Source organism: Ailuropoda melanoleuca, chromosome 6, assembly GCF_002007445.2.
Source record: "Ailuropoda melanoleuca isolate Jingjing chromosome 6, ASM200744v2, whole genome shotgun sequence".
NCBI classification, from domain to species: domain Eukaryota; kingdom Metazoa; phylum Chordata; class Mammalia; order Carnivora; family Ursidae; genus Ailuropoda; species Ailuropoda melanoleuca.
Genome location: NC_048223.1, coordinates 58,625,581 through 58,641,652, shown reverse-complemented (window position 1 = coordinate 58,641,652; position 16,072 = coordinate 58,625,581). Strand labels below are relative to the sequence as shown.

The window sequence follows — 16,072 nt, the reverse complement described above, 5'->3', positions numbered from 1 at the left end:
CCCATCACACTAAAACCCACACCTAGTGTTTCCAACCCTGCTCCCTACCTAACTTTTCCTTGCTCACTGCCCCCTCCCCTCCGCCTCTCCAGCTTCTCTTCCTCAAATGTCAAACACATTCCCATCTCAGAGGCTTGGCCTTTATTGTGGCTTTTGCTGCCTTATCAGTGTTTATTCCGTGACCTCTGTCAAGTTTCTGCTCACTTATCTTCTCTGGCCATCCTACCTTTGTAGCACATCCTAATATAAGTGTTTTCCATATCTTGTTCACTATTGTCTTCTAAGGTCCTATACCATTTGGTATCTAAATCTTAGTGGGATGAACGAATAAGTGAATGAAAAATGGCATGTTTCCTGCTATCAAGGTCTTAACAATGGAGTTGTATGCGCTCATGCCATGCATTCATTCTACTAATTGGGAGTTTGGTTTCAGAGTACATGAACAGATTGGAGCCAGTTTACACAGGAAAGGAGAATTCATCATAGATGTAGGAATCTGTCATTGAAGCTAATAGTAAAAATGCAAATGGGTTTCTCAGAGAGAGAGAGACTGAGGCTAGAACTGGATAGCTGTCCACTCTCCATCTCCCACTTCTGCTCCACGCCGCCCAGTCCCTGATGACCCTTTCCCTGTTGGGTGGCCTCATGGTGGGTGAGGAATGTCCAGTCTACAGTTCACAGCAAGTTCTGTCATCTGTAGAGAGAATAACTCCTTTCTCAAATTCAGGCCTCTTCAGGAGAATCCCTTGTTTGGCCAGCTGGTGTGAGGTGCTCCACCATGGCCAGAAGAGCAACACCATTTTGTACTGGAAAGCTGCCCTGGTCCATCTCAGCTAATGGGGGGAATGTGTAGGAGTTTGAGGGGATCTAGGCAGACATTGTTACAAGGTAGCCATGACCTGTTTGAACTACAAACTAGCATCAGGTGACTTTGGTTGCATTTTCTTCTACCCCCTGGGTTACATTGCCAAACATCTATTGTCTTCATACTTTGGAGTCAAGAATTGAACACGTGAAGGAAGTTTGCTCCCGACTCTCATTGGTAGCTGTCCCTGTGAAGTGATTTCCTTCGCTGGGGCTAAAGCAGAAAGCCTCAACTCTGAGAATGTTTGATTGACATCAAGATAAGAGCCATTTTTCTTCCTTTTTCTTTTTATAAAAATGCTTTGCAACAGCAAATTTTAAACATTATATTTAGAATTGATGCATTAGAGCAACTATTAAAGTGATCTGTAGTTTAAAAGCCATTTGGGAGCTTTTTCCCTCATCTTTGATCTTATTTTCAGCTCTTATTTGATCATTATGTTCTTCAAGTAAAATGAAGTGATTTTGCTGACTTTTCTTGGGAGCTAAGCTGATGATGGAAGCAAGGAGATTGGCCAAGCAGGGAAGATAAAAGCTGTCCCAAGGCAAAGGGAAGCAGAGCTACTGCAGGAAACTGGGCCAGAGGGAGGGAAATGGGTTTGATATGGTTGACATGGGCCTGACCTGGTGAGGCCTGACCTGGAAGAAATCTTGGAGTTATTTTAATAGGGGATAATTTCCCCTTGCCTTTTACATTCATCATAAGTTTTGCCCTAGTTTGTTGGTTGCTTCTCAATATTATTTGTGAGACTTCTTAAATAATCGTTATTTCTTAGGCACTTCCTCTATGATATGGGCACTATTAAAAGCACCCTACATATATTATATATGATGCATCATGTTTAAGCATCCAATTAAGCCTATGAGGAAAGTAGTGTTACTGTCTTCACATATAAAGGGTTTTAGCAATGTGTCTATGATCATACAACGGGTGGTAGAAAGAGAGTTTAGACAGAAATAGTTTGATCCCAACTCCCCAGACCACCCTGTGCTTTCCAGTGTGGTATATCCAAATTACTACACCCATGCCAACAACCAAAGAAGAGTGTTTATTCTATACATAAATTAATTGTTAGAGGTGCAACACAGACTTTTGCTCTGACTTTGTCTTTAATTCGTGCATGTGTACTTATCAAAAGAGGCTTTAAATTTTTTTGAAGATCTATTTATTCATTTTAGAAAGAGAACAAGCATGAGGGGGAGGGGCAGAGAGAGAAGGAGAGAGAGTCTCAAGCAGACTCCCCACGGAGCACAGAGCCCTCTCCATCCCATGACTTTGAGATCAGGGCCTGAGCCAAAACCAAGAGTCAGGCACTTAACCAACTGTGCCACCCAGGTGCCCCAGGTGTTTTCAGTTTTTGTGTGGTCTAATTGGTCACTGTGTTCCTTGAAAGCTTCTGATCCTTGTGCTTTTCTTTGGTTACTGGGTTGCAGAATGAGCTAAGGGCTTTCCATCATTGCCATGCTGCCATTTCTAGTTCTTTCTTGGTCCCTGCTTTCAGCTCCGTAGGAACTAAAGCTCTGATCCAAGTCTCAGCTTATTCTCTCACTTCCCAATGAGGATAAGGCTTTCTCCTCTGGAGGTGAACCCTAGTTTTTGTGTTCTGTTCCCCCACTGGGCCCCTTCCACCCTCCCTATGCTTCTGAATAACCCTGGTGTGACTCTACTGTCTGTGCGCTGTGGAAGTCTCTAGACATGCTTTGTTTCGGGATAACTAGTTGCATTATCTTCTTTTTCCTTTTCATTCTGTAATATATAGTCAATTTAGGTTTGATACTGCTTCTTAATTCAAATTTTCATTTGAGTATAGTTGACGCACAATGTTACATTAGCTTTACCTTAGTTTCAGGTGTACAGCACAGTGATTGAGCAAGTCTGTATGTTATGCTATGCTCACCACAAGTGTAGCTACCGTCTGTCACCACACAATGGTGTTATAGTACCACTGGCTGTATTCCCTGTGCTGTGCCTTTTATTTCCATGAATTCCTCATTCTATAACAGGCTGTATCGCCCCCTCCTCCTCACCCATTTGCCCATGCCCCCACTCTCCTCCCTCTGGCAACCATCACTTTGCTCTTTGTATTTATAGGTGTGATTCTGCTTTTTGTTTGTTTGTTTTGTTTTTTAGATTCCACATATAGTTTAATACTGTATTTGTCTTTGTCTGACTTATTTCACTTGACATAATACCCTATAGGTCCATCCATGTTGTGGCAAATGACAAGATCTCATTCTTTTTTAATGGCTGAGTAATATTCCATTGTATAGCTATACCACATCTTCTTTATCCATTTATCCATCAATGGGCACATAGGTTGCTTCCATACTTTGGCTATTGCAAATAATGCTACAGTAAGCATAGGGTTTTTGTTTTCTGTGGATAAATATTCAGTAGTGCAATTATTGGATTAAATAGTATTCCTGTTTTTAATTTTTTGAGGAACCTCCGTACTGTTTTCCACATGGCCATGATTTTGGTGTTATACCTACAAAGTCATCATCATACCCAATGTCACCTATATTTTCTCCTGTGTTATCTTCTAGAAGTCACACAGTTTGTGTTTTACATGTAAGTCTAATTTCTTAACTCAGTTTTGCTAATTTATATACATTGAAAAAATCACCTGTATTGTCTAAATTTTCAAATTTATACCTTATTTTATCTTAAATGTGTAATTTACTGTCTTTCTAGTTATGCCTCCTTTTTTGTACTTACTAATGTTTATTCGTAACTTCTCCCTTATTTTTCTTGATTGGATGTGCCGAGAATTGTCTGATTTATTGCTCTTTTAGAGAATCAATTTTTGGTCCTCTTGAATAATTCTATTTTTTGTTGTTTTTTTATTAACTTGTTTTAAATCTTTAATAGTTCTATGCTTATACTCTTTTGGCTTATTTTTGTCATCTTTTCTTTAGCTCTTTGAGATAAATACTTGCTTACTTTATTTTTAATGTATCTTTTTTTTAGATGAATGCTTATAAGACCAGAAAATTTCTTCCATGTATCATTTTGGATTACACATCCATTTTCCCACATAGAGCTCTCATTTTCACTCATATTTGCTTATAATTTCAGTTCTCATTTTTTTTAAAGATTTTATTTATTTATTCTACAGAGATAGAGACAGCCAGCGAGAGAGGGAACACAAGCAGAGGGAGTGGGAGAGGAAGAAGCAGGCTCATAGCAGAGGAGCGTGATGTGGGGCTCGATTTCATAACGCCTGGATCACGCCCTGAGCCGAAGGCAGACGCTTAACCGCTGTGCCACCCAGGCGCCCCTCAGTTTTGATTTTTATCTTAGAACAAGAGTTAGTTGAAAGAGTATTTAGAATTTTTCCAAGGGGTAGATAGTTTTGGTTATCCTTTCATTTTTAATTTATATTATCATATTAGGATCAGAGAATGTGTCTTATATTATCGAATTTTTTGCGATATATAATTTTTTTCTTTATGTCTTAATACATGGACAGTTTTTGTTAATGACCTATGATTATTATTATACTTACGTTAACTCAACTTTGGTTGTTCAGTGCTGTCTCTTGTACCCCACAACTTCGTCTTTCTCTAGAACGTTCATTTGACTAGAGTATGTTTTCCAGTAACTTTTCAGAGAGAATTTGTGGTTGGTTTATTCTTTCCACATGCAATATAATCCTCACTTCAGCCTTGCATGTGACTAGTAATTTATTTGGCTGTAGAATTCTAGGCTTGGAGTCTTTCTCCTCAGACGTCTGACGTGACTTCTTCTGTCACATGTTGCTGCCAGTGAGGTCTGGGGCCCCTCTAATTGCCATCTTTCTGTAGGTGTGATGTTGCTCAATAAGTTGCCTGATGGCAGCTATTCTACCCTCCCTTCTTCACATCACCCAGATTTCCTTTTGCGCATCCACTTCTCTCCCTCATACTCTATGTACCTTCTCCCCTTACCCTATTGACCATCGCAGCTTCAAGGTCCTAGGTTGTAAGCACAGTGTATTCTGCAGGCCCCTTCACTGGTCCAGTGTGGGCATATGTCCTATAGAACTGCAATAGGGCCAATCTTGAGATTCTTGGTTAGAGTTTTGAGACAAAAGCTTGCTCTCTCTTCTTTTTCAGAAACAAAGAAGGATGGCACTCTCACTGAGAATGGCAGTCAGTAGATAAGCTGGTCCTAGGAAAAAACTAATTCTGTGTCTAGCAGAACAGAGATGGAAAGAGAATGGCCCCTTGGTTTCATCACTGAGCTACCAAATCAACCAGCCCTTGACTGAGCCCTTGACAGTGGTTTCATTACAAGACTTCCCTCATAGGTGCCAATGCATCGCTTTTATTCCTTAAGCCTGTTTGAGCTGTGTTTTCTATTATATTTCAGTAGATTCAGTGAACAACATGTTACAAGAAAGTAACTTGTTTCCTCTCCCTAGATGTTTTAAAACTCTCTATCTTCAGTGGTATGAAATACCATTGCAAAATGATTAGACCTCTTTCGTGCATCCAGCTAGAACCTCGTGAGCCTTTTTATTCTCATGTTTCATTAATTCCTTTAGTCATGAAACAGGTTTTTATTAAATACTATATGCCAAAAAGTTTTACAAAGCCCTAGGGTTGCAACAGTGACTATGACAGAGTCCCCATCCTCATGGAGAGACAACACACAAGTATAATATATATAGTATAATACATATAATGTAATTTCAGGTATTCATAAGTGTTGTGAATTGAAATAAAACAAGGTAGGAAAACAGATTGTGACTTGGAAGGGTGTTGCCACTTAGGTGGTCAGAGAAGGCCACTTCTAAGAGGTGACATTGGAGCAGATACCAGAATGACATGAGAATGAGTCATGTCAGATGTCTGACAAAGCAGTCTTAGGAGAGCAGTCAGCAAGATCCTTAGACTACAATCAGTTCAAGGGGGGAGAAAGAGAACTGGTGTGATCAGAGCAAAGGAGATGAGAAGAAATTGGTAGGAGAGGTTGATCAGGTAACCAGAGGTTAGATCATTAAAGGTTTTTAAGCCATAGTGAGGAGTTCAAACGTTAACAGGAGCTTAATGGGAAGCCATGGGGGGCAGAAGGGAGCAAGTGAGCAGAGAAAGGACATACTCTAGTTTTAACAAAACAAAGCATTCTGTCATCTGTGTGGAGAACTGACTGGTTAGGTACTACTGAATGGAAGATGAAACCTGAAGCCAGTTACTGCAGGTGGGCTTGGATTTGCATGACAGTAGTGGAGGTCACAGTTCCCAGAGGCTACATAACATTCTAAGGAGAGCTGGAGATGGGAGCATGCTCAGTACCTCTGCGTTACCCATGGTGCACTTTTTATTTTTTATTTTTATTTTTTTATTTATTTATTTTTTTTTTATATGGAACGCTTCACGAATTTGCGTGTCATCCTTGCGCAGGGGCCATGCTAATCTTCTCTGTATCGTTCCAATTTTAGTATATGTGCTGCCGAAGCGAGCACAATGGTGCTTTTTAAAAATCATCCCTGTTAATGCATTTTGTTTTCTTTTGATGTAACTGTTTTGTTATTTAAAAAAATTTCAGGTGGTACAGGTGACATGTACATTTCTCAGCCTTCCATTTTCCTCTAATAATAGGATCTGTTTTTAAAAAAAAAAATGCCGGGCGCCTGGGTGGCATAGCAGTTAAGCGTCTGCCTTCAGCTCAGGGCGTGATCCTGGCGTTATGGGATCGAGCCCCACATCAGGCTCCTCTGATATGAGCCTGCTTCTTCCTCTCCCACTCCCTCTGCTTGTGTTCCCTCTCTCGCTGGCTGTCTCTATCTCTGTCGAATGAATAAATAAAATCTTTAAAAAATAAAAATAAATTTAAAAAATGCCAACAACTAACCTTTTACTCAAGCAGAACACTTAGAATATGATTTAGTAGGATATGAACTATTTCATTGTAATTAACAAATATTTTAATGGAAAATTCGGTTTTCCATAATAGTTCAGAAAACTGCATACTAATTCAGTTTTCTTTGATTTTCAACTCCCTCATTTCATGAATGGCTTTAAAGTCTCTGCTTTTGTCTCAACCCCTGCTTTACAACGTTAAAATATGTATGTATTCTTCGCACAAAAATTGGAGGGTTTTATGGTGCAGTGGTAGCATTTTCCTAAGAGACACCAGTGAGCATTAATGCTCTACCCTCATGGAGATCTCCATGGTCAGAAAGAACCAAACGCATTTCCTCATCCTCATCTGAGGAGAGGGATCAAGCTGAAATCACCTCCTTATCTTCCTCTCTCAGGAAGTCGGCAGAAGGGTGTTTGGCTACTTGCTATCTTAAAGTTAGCATCATGAACATTAGCATTGTATCAGTAGATGTTGGAATAATGAATTTGTCCATCAAATGTGCTTAAAGCTGGTGAGGAGGTGCTGTGTTGCATGTCTGTAGTAATACTGGCAGCATGGGAAAGACATTGCCCTCACCTGATCATTCACACCACACTGAAAAGGTGTGCTGAGGGGCGCCTGGGTAGCTCAATCTGCCTTTGGCTTAGGTCATGATCCAGGGCTCCTAGGATCAAGCCCCGCATGGCGTAGGGCTGCCTGCTCAGTGGGGAGTCTGCTTCTCCCTCTCCCTCTGCTCCTTTTCCTGCTCATGCTCTCTTGTGTGCGTGTTCTCTCTCTGTCTCTCAAATAAATAAATAAAATCTAAAAAAAAAAAAAGGCGTGGTGACATGGGAGTGGGCCACAGCATTTGCTCCTCTGTGTATCCTGTGCTCCTAAACCAAGGATAGCATAACTGAACCTTCAGGTCCCCTTTCCCCACCCACTCTGTGCCTCTGGCCACATCAGGAGCTTTCTGCTCTCACATACTTTTTTTCAATAACCTATAAAATCGAGGAAACCTATTCCACATCTGTGCACCAGATTTCAGTGAGCCCTGCAGGTGAACAGTGCTTTTGTTGTCCTGCTAAAACTGCTCTTATTGCAAGTGCTAAGCGAAAGCATACAAGGACTTTCTCTTCCACAAGTTGTCTGGCAGGATTCGATCAAATTTCAGTTGGGATCTTCCATGATGCCACATATTCATCTGGGGTGGTGAGGGCGACCAGGGGTGAGAAGGTAACCCGCACTGCATTGGCATCTGCATGCCATCTTGGAAAAGAGGCACCAGTTTTGTTTAACGTTATGCCAAGCAGGATCCAGATACGAGAAGGAAGCATAGAAAACCACAATGAAACATTCCTTGGGTGCCCAAAGCCAGTATCAATTTGTTTCCAAACAAATCCCTTCTTAGTGACTTTTCATCTAAATGCACGGGATGCCCAGCAGGATTCATTCGTGGCTAAGATCTGACCGGTGCTAAAGCAGACAAGACTCCGCAGGTCTGGGTGCAGAGCTCTGGGCATCGGGAGGACTGCCATCCCAGAAGTGCCTTTCATGCATGGACTGAGGTCCCTCCCCTCAGAGGGGAGTGTCCTGGGTTGTTGACTAAATTTACTTCTGCAGATATTTATTAAGTACCTATTTGTACAAGGCATGGTATGGAACACTGAGGATATATCAGTGAACACAACAGATAAAATCCCTGCTCTTGGTGGTGCTTACATTCCAGTAGCTAGACAAAGAAAATTAAGATGCCTTATCTCCAGAGGATGTCAGAATTTTCAAAGGGCAGCAAGGAGGCTGGTGTGGCTACAGATCAGTGGACCTCCGTAAGGAGAGGAGATAATGAGGTCAGAGAGAGCAGAAGGCCTTTGCAGCTGCTGGAAGGTCTTTGGTTTTTACTTGACTGAAGCAGAAACCTTTGGAGATTTCCAAGCAGGAGAGTAATGTAATCTGACTTGCATTCTAATCATTACTCCGAATGCTGAGTTGGGAATAGACTTTAAGGACCAGAGCATAAGGGTAAAATCAAGGAGAGTGATTAGTAGCTTAGTGCAATAATCCACAAAAAAGGCAATAGTGGCTTGGAGTGGGGTTGAGGGGGTGGTAGTAGAAGTCGTAAGAAAGTAGAGCTAATATATATAGGGGTGAGAGAAAGAGGGGATTCAAGAATGACTTCAAGGGGGCTCCTGGGTGGCTCATTCGGTTAAGTGGCCAACTCTTGGTTTCCACTCAGGTCATGATCTCAGGGTGGTGAGACAGAGCCCTGCTTCTGGCTCCATGCTGAGCAGGGAGTCTGCTTGAGTTTCTCTCTTTCCCTCTCCCTCTGCCTCTCCCTGCTTGCTCTCTTTCTCTTTCTCTAAAATAAATAAATCTTGGGGAAACAAAAAGAAAGAAAGAATGACTTCTAGAATTTTGGCCCAAGCCACTGGGAGGAGCTGGAATGGCTGTTAATGGAGAGGGAAAGACTTGGAAGAGTAAGTTGTATAGTGGAAGGGGAAGATTGGGAGTTTGAATGAGGGGGGCATGCTAAGTTTGAGATGGCCATTAGACATTCATGTAGAGATGACCATTGGAGAGGTCTGGACTGGAGATATGCATGTTAGAATATCAGATGTGTGGGAAAGTTACCTCTACCCTATGCCCACTCCCTTCAGAAGGGAAATGATGGTTTCCCTGTTCCCAAGATCTTAAATCTACACACCACATTCCCCAGTCCCACCCCAGGCTGCACCCATGCCGAGGTTCAGCTTTGTTCTGATTGATGAGTTAGCATGTTTCATGATTCAGTATCATCTCTGCCCATCCTAAGTGTTGGGTGCTCTCCATTTCCTGCACCCAGGATGAACATCTAATCAGGATCTTTCCAGGTATGTACCATGGATGGATCCCTGAAGAGATCTTGGATTTGCATCAGCAGTAACTTCAAACAAACTTTTACTCTGTGGCTCGAGAAGCAGAGAAGGAGGGGTAAGAGAGACACGTGGCAACATTTAATTTGTAGATTCTGCTAATAAAAACATTGACTTTCCAGCATGGGAAATGATACCCACTTTACAGTGAACTTTTAAGAGTTGAACGAGACACTGTCCGAGAGCGTGTCTTTGTAAATGAATGTGAGGGATAATAGATGTCTTAAGGTTCGACTCCTTTCACCAATAATCTGAGAAATAAAAGTCTTAAAGCTGTTTCGTTGCAGTGAAATTCTCTGGTCAGCGTCTCCTGACTTTCAGTTCAGTGCTCCTTCTCCGATCCAACTGAAAAATATTAGGATGGACAACAGTACTTGTACTTTTAGTTGGGCAAGCATGAGTGTAGGGTGCTGCATGTCAGGGTACACGTGAGTAACTGTTAATCAGAAAAAGGAATTCACATCAAATTTTGAATAACGTTAAATCAATTTGCCAAGTAGACAGCTGGTGCATTAAAATAAGCATATGAATAAAAAATATCAAATGAATATTTTTTTTGATTGTCACAAGGAGGTTTGAAGACGTTTGGAGTGATGCTGCTTGAAGTAACCAAGTCCTGATTTTTACACCGTAACAAGTGTCAAAAAAAATATCCTCTGAACTGTAACAATGATTCCCAAAGCAATAAAAGTAAATAAAGATACAGACCCTTTTGCACAGGAAAATGTTACTGGTGTAGAAAGTATACTGGGATGGGGTTGTGATTCCCAGAGTCCATAGTCTTTCTCTGCTTGACTTATTTCACTTAGCATAATCTCCTCCAGCCCCGTCCATGTTGCTGCAAATGTTGGGTAATCGTTATTTCTGATGGCTGAGTAATATTCCATTGTATATATGGACCACATCTTCTTAATCCAGTCATCTGTTGAAGGGCATCTCGGCTCCTTCCACGATTTAGCTACTGTGGACAATGCTGCTATGAACATTGGGGTGCATATGGCCCTTCTCTTCACTACATCTGTATCTTTGGGGTAAATACCTAGTAGTGCAATTGCTGGATCATAGGGTAGCTCAATTTTTAACTTTTTAAGGGACATTCACACTGTTTTCCAAAGTGGCTGTACCAACTAGCATTCCCACCAACAGTGTAAGAGGGACAAACAAACTGAGGGCTTCAGAGGGGAGGGGGGTGGGGGTTTGGGATAGGCAGGTGATGGGTATTAAGGAGAGCACATATTTCATGGAGCACTGGGTGTTATACGCAAATAATGAATCATGGAACACTACATCAAAAACTAAGGATGTACTGTGTGGTGACTAACATAACATAATAAAAAATTATTATTAAAAAAAAAGGATGGGGTTGTGAAAAGAATAGTATCTTGGAGTTCAAACACTTGTTCTAGAATGTGCTTCTCCTTCTGAACAGCTGAGTGAGTTGGGTCTTCTCTAGTACAACCTGCAAAAGAAAGAGTTGTATGAGGTGAGTATTTGAAACTAGAATGTTCTGAAATACTCTAGGGACAGATACCCATAAAGACTGTGTGCTTCTTTTGGGTAATGGTGAGAAAAATGGGAAGATAGAGCATTGCGATGGTTAATTTTATGTGTCAACGTGACTGGACATGGGATGCCCAGATATTTGGTCAAATGTTATTCTGGGTGTTTCTGTAAGAGTGTTTTGGATGAGTTTAACATTTACATTGGTTAGACTGAGTAAAGAAGATTGCCCCCCATCATGTGGGTGGGTTTCATCCAATCAGTGGAAAGAAGGGAGAATTCTTCGGCCTGCTGGCCTTTGTACTCAAAGCAGGACATCAGCTCTCCATAAATTACATGAGTCAATTCCTTATCATGTCCTTCACAAACTCTTGAGGAAATGCCCAGAGATGAACCCAGAGGATTTTTGGTTTACTTTATTATTTTGAATATGATCTGAAAACAAAAACTAAATTAACAATAGAAAAATTACAATGTCTTAGAGATTCCAGAAAACATACGTGGCAGAATTGTTAAATGATTACTGTCCATTTATTTCTTTGACACAGTGCATCGTTTATATAGATTTCACCTTCTACCATCAAATAGTCCAGGAGAACCATTGTGTAAAAATTGAAGCCTCTGAGAGGATTCTGTACAATGGAAGAAGACTGCGTTGTGGCCCACTGATTTGCTTTTGTCTCCTGAAAATTCTCCAAATTAATGACTATTTGGCAAAAAGGAAAAAAAAAAACAACACCTAAATTGATTTTTACCTCAGCTTAATCAACCACATTTTAGCCACAGTTTGCTCCAAATGACTTTTGACTGTTCTCCAAGCCCAAAGCCACCCTCTGTGAATAAAGATTATCACCATAGAAACTATTGGAAAGTTTGTGCTGTCGATTCAAAAAGCCATTTTAAAAGCAGAGTTCTGAAAACCTTGGGAGCAATAGCAGCGGGATTACATTGAGAGACTAACTCCCTCAAGGCAGACACTGGAGAAATAGCAGCACTAATTTGGGTATATGTGTTATGAATGCATATAGATTTTTGTATATATATACAAATATATATTTACATAGAGCCTTTCTCTAAATATAGCCTTAAGTCATGTATGCTTTCATTGTCATAGTTGTTCTGTACTGAAATCACTGATACCTGAGGTCCTAGAGCAATGGGTAGAAACAATGGAGATACGATGTTTGTACAACATTCATCCTAATGGGCACGAAACACAAAACCCCAGGGAGGTAGTATGTGAAACTCAGTGCCAGTGTCCCAGTGCCCTGGGATGGGACGTTAAACTCGCAATGAGGATGTAAATGGCTTTTAAGCAATGGAAACATGTTTTCAGGTGCCACCCAAATTATGCGGTATTCTCTTTCCACTAGCAGCCATGAGACTTCTGGTCTGCTTCCCATGGACAGAGTGAAAAGCCTTGTAGAAAACTGGGTCAGCTATAGGAGCAGAAATATATGGCGATCTAGAAATGCAGTTGGAAGTCTAAAGTGGCACAAAACCTCCCAGGAATCTCTGCAATTAATTAGCATATTCACGACACATGAGTGACCAGGTGGAGGTGAACTAGTGGGGATGGATGGGAGCCATGGACCGGAGTGAGCATCAGAAAAGCGTTCTGGGACCAGCTGACAGAAGGGAGGATGCTTGGGTAGGATCATCTCCCTAGACTGTCTTGGCTGGGGCTTCCGTCATGCCTGGTAACACATGACACAGGGTTATAGCTTGTAATGTTTTCATTTGTGACACAGGTATAAATAGATATTGATGTGTATTGATATCCTTAAATTAGCTGTTATGTAATCCTCAATCCTTTAAAGTCTAATCTTCATAAAATCTGGAATGACAAGAATCCCTTTTGCTGTTACTAGATGTTCCCTACCCAGGTGGCCCCAGGTGACATGGCAGGAGGGTGGTGGTGGCTGAGTGAGCGGTGCCCGTGGCAGGTGCCCAGGCATGTGATGAGGGCCGAGTGCTGCACTGTTACACGCTCTTGTTTCGCCCACTGGGGCCCAGACACGAGGACTAATTTGCCTTGCTTGAAACTCTCACTTCTCTACTCCTTTGTCACAAGTCAGAGCCATGAGTTATAAGACTTCTGTGACTTTGAATAGATGCTCCCCCGCTTGGGTGACACTTCTGCTCGTGAAGCAACTTCACCAAAATTCTCTGGGACCCTCCTAACTGGACGTCTTTCTCAAGGTTATATTCCTTCTCAGAACCTGGTCCTTCCCACGTCTGGGTAGTTGTGCTCCAAGGATATGATGCGTAGAGAGTTCTCAACACTTGCCCCTGGCAGGATGTGTCTTAACCAGCCAGTTCTGTGCAGCTCCTAGCAACTTAACCAAAGTTGCTCAGCCTTTTATGAACTCTGAAGATAAGACCTGCTTGCAGAGCTGGCTCTGTGGCCAAAGAGTCGGCCAAAGGCCATGTCATCGTTAGAAGAAAGCTGCTCTGAGAGACCACAGAGTGCTAGGCACATGTTCCTGAGGGGCTGCGTGAGCCGAGCGACATGCAGGCCCAACACTGAGCTATCCTGCGTTCTGACTGACCCCAGTTCGCGTGATTCACATCAGCTCATGTCTCACCTTCGGCCTTGCCATCCAGACCAGGGACATGGAGACACAGTTAAAGTGGGGCGCCTAGGTGGCCCGGTAGGTTGAGTGTCCAACATTTGGTTTCAGCTGAGGTCATGATCTTATAGGTGGTGGGGTCGAGCCCCTCATCAAGTCCCACGTCAGGCTCCAAGCTCAGCGGGGAGTCTGCTTAAAGATTCTCTCCCTCTGCCCCTCCCCCTACTCGCTGAAGATATTTAATAAGATTAAAGATTGGAGTCAGTGCCTGTGAACTCTACCTCTACCCCAACCAAGTTTTTTACCCTCTGGAAGTGGGTCTTTGTAAGGATAATAGGTTGTTCTGTTTATCAACAAATCGTAATTGTTCAGAGGCTAATTATTTCGCCTCTGCAATGTCTTGGTTATTCTTCCTCTTGGCTGCCCATCTCTGGCAGGCTTTCCCCTGAAGATTAGTAGAGGAGGTCACAGATTTTCCACCCTGCCCTCCATTGTGCAGAGGAAATTGGCTTTGGTAATTATTTCTTCTCCTTTGCACCTCACTGGGTAGTGGGGAAGCTTAAACCTGCTTTTAACGATCTGTCTTTCCTGGCTTAAACAGTCTCCGTTTGTGTTAAAATGATTGCTTTCGGAATTCTATACCTTCTCTGTCTCCTCTAAGGAAGTATCTTAGACAGTGTTGACAGTTAGTTGATGGCGTTCCTGATCCGTGCAGGGTTCTTTGGATCCCTCTGCTCTCTGTTGCAGAACAGCAAGCAGGGCCGGGACCACCATCTTCTGAGCGGCAGCTGGCCCCACTGGGCCTTTTGGAGTGTGATGGCACCACTGCCACTGACCACTGACCTTGCCTTGCCTCTAGTCATATAGAGTCCCATCCGCAGCGGGCTCCTCTTGCAGACCTTAGCACTCTGCCAGTCCAGTGGTCTTCTCAGTACTGGGGCTTGTGGCCAGCATTGGACAGGAAGGGGTTAATGCTTGTGAGTGGCACACTCTTTCTCTCTCTCACAGGCTTCTTTAACTGGCAGTAGTTTGCATGTCTGGAAGTAGCACACATAACTTTTATCTACATTCTCATCAGCTGCCAGAAGTATCAAAGGCATGTTGTCTCCTATATTAGAAACCCATGGCCTTTCTTTCTCATACCCAGGCAGACATGCCACAAGGCCAGATGTTCTTGGTGTCCCCTGTACTTACCAGGAAGTTTCTATAGCATCTTGACCCCATCCTTGGAGATGTAGCCTAAAGTCTGGGGAAATATGGAAATCTTGACCTTGAAGTTCATTGCTCTACTCTTGTTGCTCTCTAGCATCCCACAATGGAGATGAGAGGCTCCTTCTTCCTTCTATTTTGACAAGACTTCTGTGACAACATGCTGTCCTCCTCCTTCCCACCATGACCTCAGCCCTTGCCTCTCCCCTAGAGCTCTAGCAGAATGACTGCCAGGGAGTAGTCATTTACAGAGGAGAGGAATGGAATGCAAAACATGGGATAAAATTATCAAAGGGTAATCTTTGATATATCCAATCTTTATCAGAAGGGCAAGGGAAGAAGAACTAATATCAAAACCATTAATTTGGGGCATCTGAGTGGCTTAGTCAATTAAACATCTGCCTTTGACTCAGGTCATGATCCCAGGGTCCTGAGATTGAGCCCTGCATCGGGCTCCTCTGCTGCTCCCCCTGCTTGTGCTCTCTCTCTCTGTCAAATAAATAAATAAAATCTTTTTGAAATCCTATTAATTTGGATACTTACCACATTCTGTTGAATGATTTGATGAGACATTAATTAAAATTGTTGGTTTTAAATAACACCTTAAATGATGTGAAAATCCACTGTGTATACATTGTCTCTTTCCTTTCCTCTGGATCAGTTGGTTATAACCGCTCTTTACAGATAATGAGAATGGATCTTTGAGAGCCTCATACTGGAAGCAACTCATCAATAATGGAAGCAGGGAAGTAGAAACAGGTGTGGATAAAGAGGAATGCTTATGCTGGCCCAGTCCCTGGCCTTTCAGTAGATTTAGCTCGTGGAGAAGTTGCTGCTGGGACTCAGGAAAACCTTGTCTCCTCAGTGCTCATAATTCCTGTTATTTGCCCAGTTCTCTTCATCAGAAGCTCCACTTTGGCCCTCTTCTCTAACTCTGGCACCCAGAACCTTTTCTCTCTAGGACGTGACTTTGCTTTCATCCACCTAAAGCTCTGTGCAAGCATAAAAGTATCCTCCCCGTGCCGTGTTAGCTGGGCCAGCCTGCCTGGTAGCTGCTGGGATAAAAACAATTATAGAGTGGGGAGCCCATCAGCCCCTGCAGTGACAAACTGTCTCCAGTGAAAAAACACTTCAAACGTTCTTGCCAGACTTCTAACAACCCAGAAACTTTGAATATGCAAATT

The 16,072-nt window shown here is 42.4% G+C and overlaps 1 non-coding gene across 1 annotated transcript; it reads right to left on the bottom strand.

The window, feature by feature from the left end:
- Positions 1-6,207: 6,207 nt before the first annotated feature.
- Positions 6,208-6,314, bottom strand: LOC117802875. Its single transcript, XR_004626388.1, has one exon. It is a non-coding gene; the product is annotated as a U6 spliceosomal RNA (small nuclear RNA).
- Positions 6,315-16,072: the final 9,758 nt, after the last annotated feature.